This window comes from Coenobita brevimanus, chromosome 12, assembly GCF_032717465.1.
Source record: "Coenobita brevimanus isolate Jiangsu-jjx chromosome 12, ASM3271746v2, whole genome shotgun sequence".
Lineage (NCBI taxonomy): Eukaryota > Metazoa > Arthropoda > Malacostraca > Decapoda > Coenobitidae > Coenobita > Coenobita brevimanus.
Window position 1 is genome coordinate 17,796,141 of NC_136965.1, and position 8,713 is coordinate 17,804,853.

Sequence of the window (8,713 nt, forward strand, 5' to 3'; positions counted from 1 at the left end):
CTCCAAAGTCCCGAAAGGAGGATGACCAGGAGTCTGAAAGGTAGGTGAGATGATTGCCAGTGGAGTGTCCCTGACGGAATTCATACTGACGATCAGAAAGAAATTTGTGTTAGGAAAGATGTTTTAAAATTTTTCTATTAAGAATTGACTCGAAAACTTTTGAGATACAGGATGTTAAAGCAATTGGACAATAGTTAGAGGGTTGGGAATGGTCACCCTTCTTTGGGACTGGCTGAATGAGAGCAAACTTCCAGTAAGAAGGAAAGGTACAAGTTGATAGACAAAGGCAAAAGAGTTTGCCTAGGCAGGGTGTAAGCACAGAAGCACAGTTCTTGAGAACAATAGGAGTGACTCCATCAGGCCCATATGCCTTGTTAGTATTGAGGCCTGTGATGGCAGAAAATACATCAGCTGAAGAAATTTTAATGTCAGCTATGAGGAAGTCAGAGGGGGGAAGTGATGGAGGAACAGCACCTTAATCGTCTAAGATGGAATTGGAGGAGAAAGTCTGAGCGAAGAGATCTGCTTTGTCAGTAGAAGAAATAGCTACAGAATCATCAGAGTAGAAAAGAGGAGGGAAGGATGATGAGGTAAAGTTGTTAGAAAGTTTTTTGGCAAGTTGCCAGAAGGAGCGGGAAGAATTCCAATTGGAGAGTTGAGAGCATTTAGTACGGATGAAATTATTTTTAGCAGCGCAAAGAACAGACTTAGCACGATTCCGGGCAGAAACGTAAAAAAGATGTGATTCAGGGGTGGGTTGGCTCCGGTACCTTTTATAGGCCCTGTCCTTGTTGTGGACAGCATTACAACAAGTGTGATTAAACCAAGGCTTTCTTGCATTAGTCAAAGGATGTGACAAAGGAATGTATGCTTCCATGCCCGAGAGAATAACCTCCGTAATGTGCAAGGCACACCCAGATGGCTCCCGGCCATGGAAGCAATAATCATTCCAGGGAAAATCAAAGAAGTACTGCCTGAGGGCCTCCCAGTCCGCAGCTCCAAAGTGCCACAGACGACGTTTCCTTGGACATATGTATTTGTTGGTGGGTCCTGGATTGATCTCAATGTCCCCAGCTGGAAGAAGTCTTAGGGAAATGACCGCTGGGGAGTCATTTTTCGGTGTAGCTAGATCGGTGTTGTTGTGCGTGTCGTGCTGAGAGATGTGGTACTTGCCTGGGCGACAGAAGCCACTGCCAGGTACTTGGGCCCCGTGAGGGGGCGTGTTTCGGGTGTGTTTTCGGGGGTTGTGTGGGTTCTGTTTAGGGTGTGTTTTGGGGGATTGTGTGGGTTCTGTCGGGGGGGTGTTTTGGGGGGTTGTGTAGGTTCTGTTTGGCGTGTGTTCTGAGGGGTTGTGTAGGTTCTGTTTGGGGTGTGTTTGGTGGGATTGTATGGGTTCTGTTTGGGGTGTGTTTTGTTGGGTTGTGTGGGTTCTGTTTGGGGTGTGTTTTGGAGGGGTTGTGTGGTTTCTGTTTGGCTTGCATTTGGGTTTGTTTGGTGGGGTTGAGTGGGTTCTGTTTGGGGTGTGTTTTGTTGGGTTGTGTGCATTCTGTTTGGTGTGTGTTTTGGGGGGTTGTGTAGGTTCTGTGTGGGGTGTGTTTGGGTTTGTTTGGTGGGGTTGAGTGGGTTCTGTTTGGGGTGTGTTTTGGGGGGGTTGTGTGGGTTCTCTTTGGCGTGTGTTTTGGGGAGGTTGTGTAGTTCTGTTTGGGGTGTGTTTGGGTTTGTTTGGGGGGGTTGTGTGAGTTCTGTTTGTCGTGTGTTTTGGAGCATTGTGTAGGTTCTGTTTGGGGTATGTTTGGGTTTGTTTGGGGGGTTCTGTTTGTCGTGTGTTTTGGGATGTAATGTGGGTTCTGTTTGGGGTGTGTTGGGGGTTTGTGTGGGGTGTGTTTGGGGTTTATTTTGAGTGTTTGGCAGGTGTATTTCGGTTGTATTTTGGGTGTGTTTGGGGTGTGTTTCGGATGTACTTTTCTTATACCTGGGGTGCGCAGTAGACTATACATCCCAGATACACTCCATACACACCCCAAAAACACACCCTAAACACACACACCAAAAACACCCCACATAGACTCCATACATACACCTCATACACCCAAAAACATCCCCATACACCGTACCCCTCCTTCCCCAGTCAGACGCACCCCTCAGTAAAATTTCGGAAGCGAAACTTGGGTCGCTTTCTCCGTAGGCTTTTCCCCCCTAACCCGTGGCTGGTATGTCTGTAGACTTTTACCACAAACACTACAGACACGCCTTCACGAGTTGGCACTGATGAGAGAGCGAGAGAGAGAGAGGGGTATTGAGGGGTGTGTTTGTGGTGTGTTTGGGGGGTTCTGTGGGATGTTTTGGGTGTGTTTGGGGGGGTTGTGTGGGTTCTGTTCGTGGTGTGTTTGGGGGGTTGTGTGAGGTGTGTTTGTGGGGTGAGGGGTTCTGTGGGTTCTGTTTAGGGTGTGTTGGGGGAGTTGTGTGGGTTCTGTCTGGGGGGTGTTTGAGGGGTTGTGTGGATTCTGTTTGGGATGTGTTTGGGTGTGTTTGGGAGAGTTCTATGGGTTGTGTTTGGGGTGTGTTTCGGGGGTTTGTGTGGGGGTTCTATTTGGTGTTTGTTTGGGGTGTCTTTTAGGAGTTGCGTGGGTTCTGTTTGGCATGTGTTTGATGTCTGTTTGGGGTGTGTTTGGTGGGTTGTGTGGGTTCTGTTTGGAGTGTGTGTGGGTTGTGTGGGTTCTGTTTGGAGTGTGTGTGGGGTGTGTTTCGAGGGGTTGTGTGGGTTCTGTTTGGGGTGTGTTTGGGGGGTTGTATGGCTTTGTTTGGGTGGTGTTTGAGGGGTTATGTGGGTTCTGTTTGGAGTGTGTTTTGGGGGTTATGTGAGTTCTGTTTGGGGTGAGTTTGGGAAGATTGTGTGGGTTCTGTTTGAGGTGTGTGTGGGGTGTGTTTCGGGGGGTTGTGTGGGTTCTGTATGGAGAGTGTTTGGGAGGGTTATGTGGGTTCTGTTTCGGGTGTGTTTGGGGGGTTGTTTGGGTTCTGTTTGGGGTGTGTTTTGGGGCTTTGTGTGGGTTCTGTTTGAGGTGTGTTTAGGGGTATTTTGTGGTTTCTGTTTGGGTGTGTTTGGGGGTTGTGTAGGTTCTGTTTGGGTGTGTTTGGAAGTTGTGTAGGTTCTGTTTGGGTGTGTTTGGGGGTTGTGTAGGTTCTGTTTGGGTGTGTTTGGGAGTTGTGTAGGTTCTGTTTGGGTGTGTTTGGGGGGTTGTGTAGGTTCTGTTTGGGGTGTGTTTGGGTTTGTTTGGGGGGTTGTGTGGGTTCTGTTTGGGTGTGTTTGGGGGTTGTGTAGGTTCTGTTTGGGTTTGTTTGGGGGGTTGTGTGTGTGTTTTTTTTTACTGTTATTGCAGGCCATGAGCCTGCAATAACAGTTCCCTCCAAGAGAAAAACAAAATACAAGAGACAGCCAAATTCAAGATCCGATCATTTCGAGATGCCTGGACACACTGCGCTTGAAACACTGGAGATCACAGGAAATAGGAAATACTGACAGAGGGAGACAATTCCAGAGTTGACCTGTTGCATGAATGAAGGACTGGGAGTAACGGTTAACTCTTGCATTAGAGAGTTGGACAGAAAAGGGATGAGAGTTTGCTGCTAGATGGGTGCTACACGCCCGTCGTAGAGGTGGAGGAATGCAAGCAGACAGTTCAGAGGAACAGTGACCATTGAAGTGGCGATAGAAATGAGATAAAGATGCAACAGTGCGGCGAAGAGACAGAGGTTGAAGGGAGTCAGTAAGAGGAGGTGAGATAAAGAGATGAAAAGCCTTTGACTCCATCCTATTGAGAAAAGCTGTATGTGGGGAGCCTCCCCACACATGAGAGTTGTACTCCACACAGGGGCGGATAAAACCCCTGTATAGAGTCAACAATTGTGCAGGGGTAAAGAAGGAATGGAGTCGGCTTAGCACAGCTAATTTCTTGGCAGCAGATTTTACAAGAGATGTAATATGATCTTCCCAAGATAAGTCCCGAATAAATGAAACCCCAAGCATGTTGAAGGATGATGCAGGATTAAGCTGAATATTATTAATCATTAATGGGTATACCTGTCGAAGATTTTGTCGGGTTGATAGATGTAAGAACTGAGTCTTAGATGCATTAAAAACAACAAGATTATTTATACCCCAGACAGAGATACAAGCCAAGTCAGACATTAGGTGTGCCATAACCTCATCCCTTGTTTGTTGAAGTAACTGCAGAGATGGGCGTTGCAGGAACCGAATGGAAAGGTGAAGGGTGGAGTCATCAGCGTATGAGTGGATAGGGTTAGATGTACAGCTTAGAAGGTCATTGATGAATAAAAGGAAGAGAGTTGGTGATAGGACAGAACCCTGAGGAACACCACTGTTGATAGATCTGGGAGAAGAACGATGGTGTGGGTTCTGTTTGTCGTGTGTTTTGGGACATTATTTGGGTTCTGTATGGGGTGTGTCATGAGGTTGTGTAGGGTGTGTTTGGGGTTTATTTTGAGTGTTTGGCAGGTGTATTTCGGGTGTATTTTGGGTGTGCTTGGGGTGTGTTTCAGATGTATTTTATATTTGGGGTGTACAGTAGACTATACATCCCAGATACACTCCATACACACCCTGGGGCACAGTGGCTCAGTGGTAGAGCATCGGAGTCGTGATCGGGGGATTGCGAGTTCGAGCCTTGCCTGGGACTGCCTTGCCGGGAGTGGTAGCGTGCTACTGTAACCTCAGGGATTAAATCCATACACACCCCCAAAACACACCCCAAACAAACACACCAAAAACAACCCACATACACTCCATACATACACCTCATACACCCAGAAAACATCCCCATACACCCCCCCCCCTCTCTGAGTCAGACGCAACCCTCAGAGTAAAATTTCGGAAACGAAACTTGGGTCACTTTCTCCGTAGACTTTTTCCCTAAGCTGTGGCTGGCATGTCCGTAGACTTATACCACATACACTACAGACGCCTTCACGTGGTGGCACTGATGAGAGAGAGAGAGAGAGAGAGAGAGAGAGAGAGAGAGAGAGAGAGGGGTATTGAGGGGTGTGTTTGGGGGTTTTCTGGGTTGTGTGGGTTCTGTTTGGTGTGTGTTTTTTGGGGGGATTCTGTGGGATGTGTTTGGTGTGTGTTTAGGGGGTTGTGTGGGTTGTGTTTGGGGTGTGTTTGGGGGTTGTTTGGGGTGTGTTTGGGGTGTGTTTGGGGGTTGTGTGGGTTGTGTTTGGGTGTGTTTGGGGGGTTGTGTGGGTTCTGTTTGGGGTGTGTTTGTTTGTTTTTTGTAGGTTCTGTTTGGGGTGTGTTTGGGGGGTTGTGTGGGTTCTGTTTGGGGTGTGTTTGGGGGTTGTGTAGGTTCTGTTTGGGATGTGTTTGGGTGTGTTTGGGGGGTTGTGTGGGTTCTGTTTGGGGTGTCTTTGGGTGTGTTTGGGGGGGTTGTGTAGGTTCTGTTTTGGGTGTGTTTGGGTTTGTTTGGGGGGGTTGTGTGGGTTCCGTGTGGAGTGTGTTTTGGAGCGTTGTGTAGGTTTTGTTTGGGGTGTTTTTTTTTGGTTTGTTTGGGGGGGTTGTGTGGGTTCTGTTTGGGGTGTGTTTGGGTGGTTGTATGTTCTGTTTGTGGGGTGTTTGAGGAGTTGTGTGGGTTCTGTTTGGAGTGTGTTTTGGGGGTTATATGGGTTGTGTTTGGGGTGAGTTTGGGGGGATTGTGTGGGTTCTTTTTGAGGTGTGTGTGGGATGTGTTTCGGGGGGTTGTGTGGGTTCTGTTTGGAGAGTGTTTGGGAGGGTTATGTGGGTTCTGTTTCGGGTGAGTTTGGGAAGATTGTGTGGGTTTTCGGTTGTGTTTGGGGGGTTGTGTGGGTTCTGTTTGGGGGGATTATGTGGTTTCTGTTTGGGTGTGTTTGGGGGGTTGTGTGGGTTCTGTTTGGGGGGATTATGTGGTTTCTGTTTGGGTGTGTTTGGGGGGTTGTGTGGGTTCTGTTTGGGGTGTGTTTGGGGGGTTGTGGGTTTTGTTTGGGGTGTGTATGGGGTGTGTTTGGGGTATATTTTGAGTGTTTTGATGGTGTATTTTAGGTGTATTTTGGGTGTGTTTGAGGTGTGTTTGGAATGTGTTTGGAGTGTGTTTGGGGTGTTTTGGGGGTGTATTTGAGGTGTACTTGGGGTGTATACTATGCATCCCAGATATGCTCCATGCACCCCCCAAACACAACCCAGATACACTCCATACATACACCTAATACACCTCCCCCCCCCAAAAAAAAAAAGCCCCGTACACTGCCCCCCCTCCCGAGCCCTACACACCCCTCAGACTAAAATTTTCCAAAGCGAAATTTGGGTCACTTTATCCGTAGACTTTTCCCCTGAACCGTGGCTGGTATGTCCGTAGACATTTACCACAAATCACTATAGACGCCTTTACGTGGTGGCACTGATGAGAGAGAGAGAGAGAGAGAGAGAGAGAGAGAGAGAGAGAGAGAGAGAGAGAGGAGGTGTTTCGGATGTGTTTGTTGGGTAGTGTGAGTTCTGTTTGGGGTGTGTTTCGGGGTTGTGTGGGGTCTGTTTGGGGTTTGTTTTAGGGGGTTGTGTGGGTTCGGTTTGGGGTGTGTTTACGGGGTTATGTGGGTTCTGTTTGGGGTGTATTTGGGGTGGTTGTGTGGGTTCTGTATGGGGTGTGTTTTGAGGGGGTTGTTTGGGTTCTGTTTGGGGTGTGTTTTGAGAGGTTGTTTGGGTTGTGTTTGGGGTGTGTTTATGGTGTTTTTTGAGGGGCTGTGTGGGTTCTGTTATGGGGTGTGTTTGGGGGTTGTGTGGGTTCTTTTGGGGGTGTTTTGGAGCGTTGTGTGGGTTCTGTTTGAGGTGTGTTTGGGTTTGTTTTGTGGGTTGTGTTTGTCGTGTGTTTTGGGGGGTTATGTGGGTTCTGTTTGGGGTGTGTCGGGGGTTTGTGTAGGGTGTGTTTGGGGTTTATTTTGAGTATTTGGCGGGTCCATTTTGGGTGTATTTTGGGTGTATTTGGGGTGTGTTTCGATTGTACTTTTCTTGAACTTGTGGTGTACATTATACTATATATCCCAGATACACTCCATACACACCCCAAAAATACACCCCAGAACACACTCCAAACTCACACCCCCAAAACTACCCAGATACACTCCATACATGCACCTCATTCACCCAAAAAACATCCCCATACACCGCCTTCCCCCTTCCCCCCCTACAGTAAGACGCACCCCTCAGAGTAAAATATCTGAAGCGAAACTTGGGTCGTTTTATCCGTAGACTTTACCACTGAACCGTGGCTAGTATGTCCGTAGACTTTTACCACAAACTATAGGTACGCCTTCACGTGGTGGCACTGATGTGTGTGTGTGTGTGTGTGTGTGTGTGTGTGTGTGTGTGTGTGTGTGTGTGTGTGTGTGTGAGAGAGAGAGAGAGAGAGAGAGAGAGAGAGAGAGAGAGAGAGAGAGGTAATGAGGGGTGTGTTGGGGGGTTGTGTGGGTTGTGTGGGTTCTGTTTGGGGTGTGTTTTTGGGGGTTATGTGGGTTCTGTTTGTGGTGTGTTCTTGGGGGTTGTGTGGGGTGTGTTTGCAGGGGAGGGTTTCTGGGTTCTCTTTGGGGTGTGTTTGCAGGGGGGGGGTTCTGGGTTGTCTTTGGGGTGTGTTTGGGGGGTTGTGTGGGCTCTGTTCGGGGTGTGATTGGAGGGTTGTGTGTTTTCCGTTAGGGGTGTGTTTGGGGGGGTTGTGTTGGTTTTGTTTGGGGTGTGTGGGGGGGGTTGTGTGGGTTCTGTTTGGTGTGTGTCGGGGGTATCTGTGGTAATCTAGGATCTGACTATGGTTCTGTAGGAAAGTTTGAGTAGTGAGAATTTTTGTTCATAAATGTTTAGTATGTGTCTTAGTAAGGATTTGTGACTTGGGTGGACATCCGTCATCAAGTAGGTTTACCGGCTATGACGTCATCAGTAATGGCGGCTGCTCGATCACGAAACCTGTCTTATCTCTGTTAATATTTCTACTATTTGCTTGGAAATTGGGTCAGTGTGTTGTTATTAGTATGTAGAAGGTAAATAAGAATGCATTTATAACTCTTTCTGTCTTGAACATTTTTTTTTTACTTTTATATATATGTAATGCATCAGTTCTTCGCAATATTGTACATAAAGTGATATCATATGATTATACAAAAATAATATCCACAAAGAGTGATTGTTTTACAGACATGTGAGTATATGTTATCAAAAAGGGTTTTCCAAGTTGTATCAGACCTCTTTTTAATTATACAAAAAATGATATTACAAATAGTGATTGTTTTACAGACATGTGTATATGTTATCAAAAAAGGTTTTTGCAAGTGGTCTCAGACCCCTTTACAATTATATAAAAAATTATATTTACAAAATAGTGATAGTTTTACAGACATGTGCATATGCTATCAAAAAGGGTTTTTGCAAGTTGTATCAGACCCTTTTATACTCCTACACTTGCAAAAGGAGCAACAGGTAACTTCATTTTCCCTGCAAATGGATCTAAGTGAGCAAACATGTTTCCAATGCAGTGATGTTGAAGATATGTATAAAAGTATGACCTCAACAAGTGTCCCTTGGCACTTCTGCTTGTGGGTGGCAAGTCTTCAATGCCTGTGTCTTTTCCATGATGCTACAGCCACAATCTGAGTTCATCTAAAGATTTGCAAGGTGATCCTTTTCGTAATAACTGTACTAAGTATT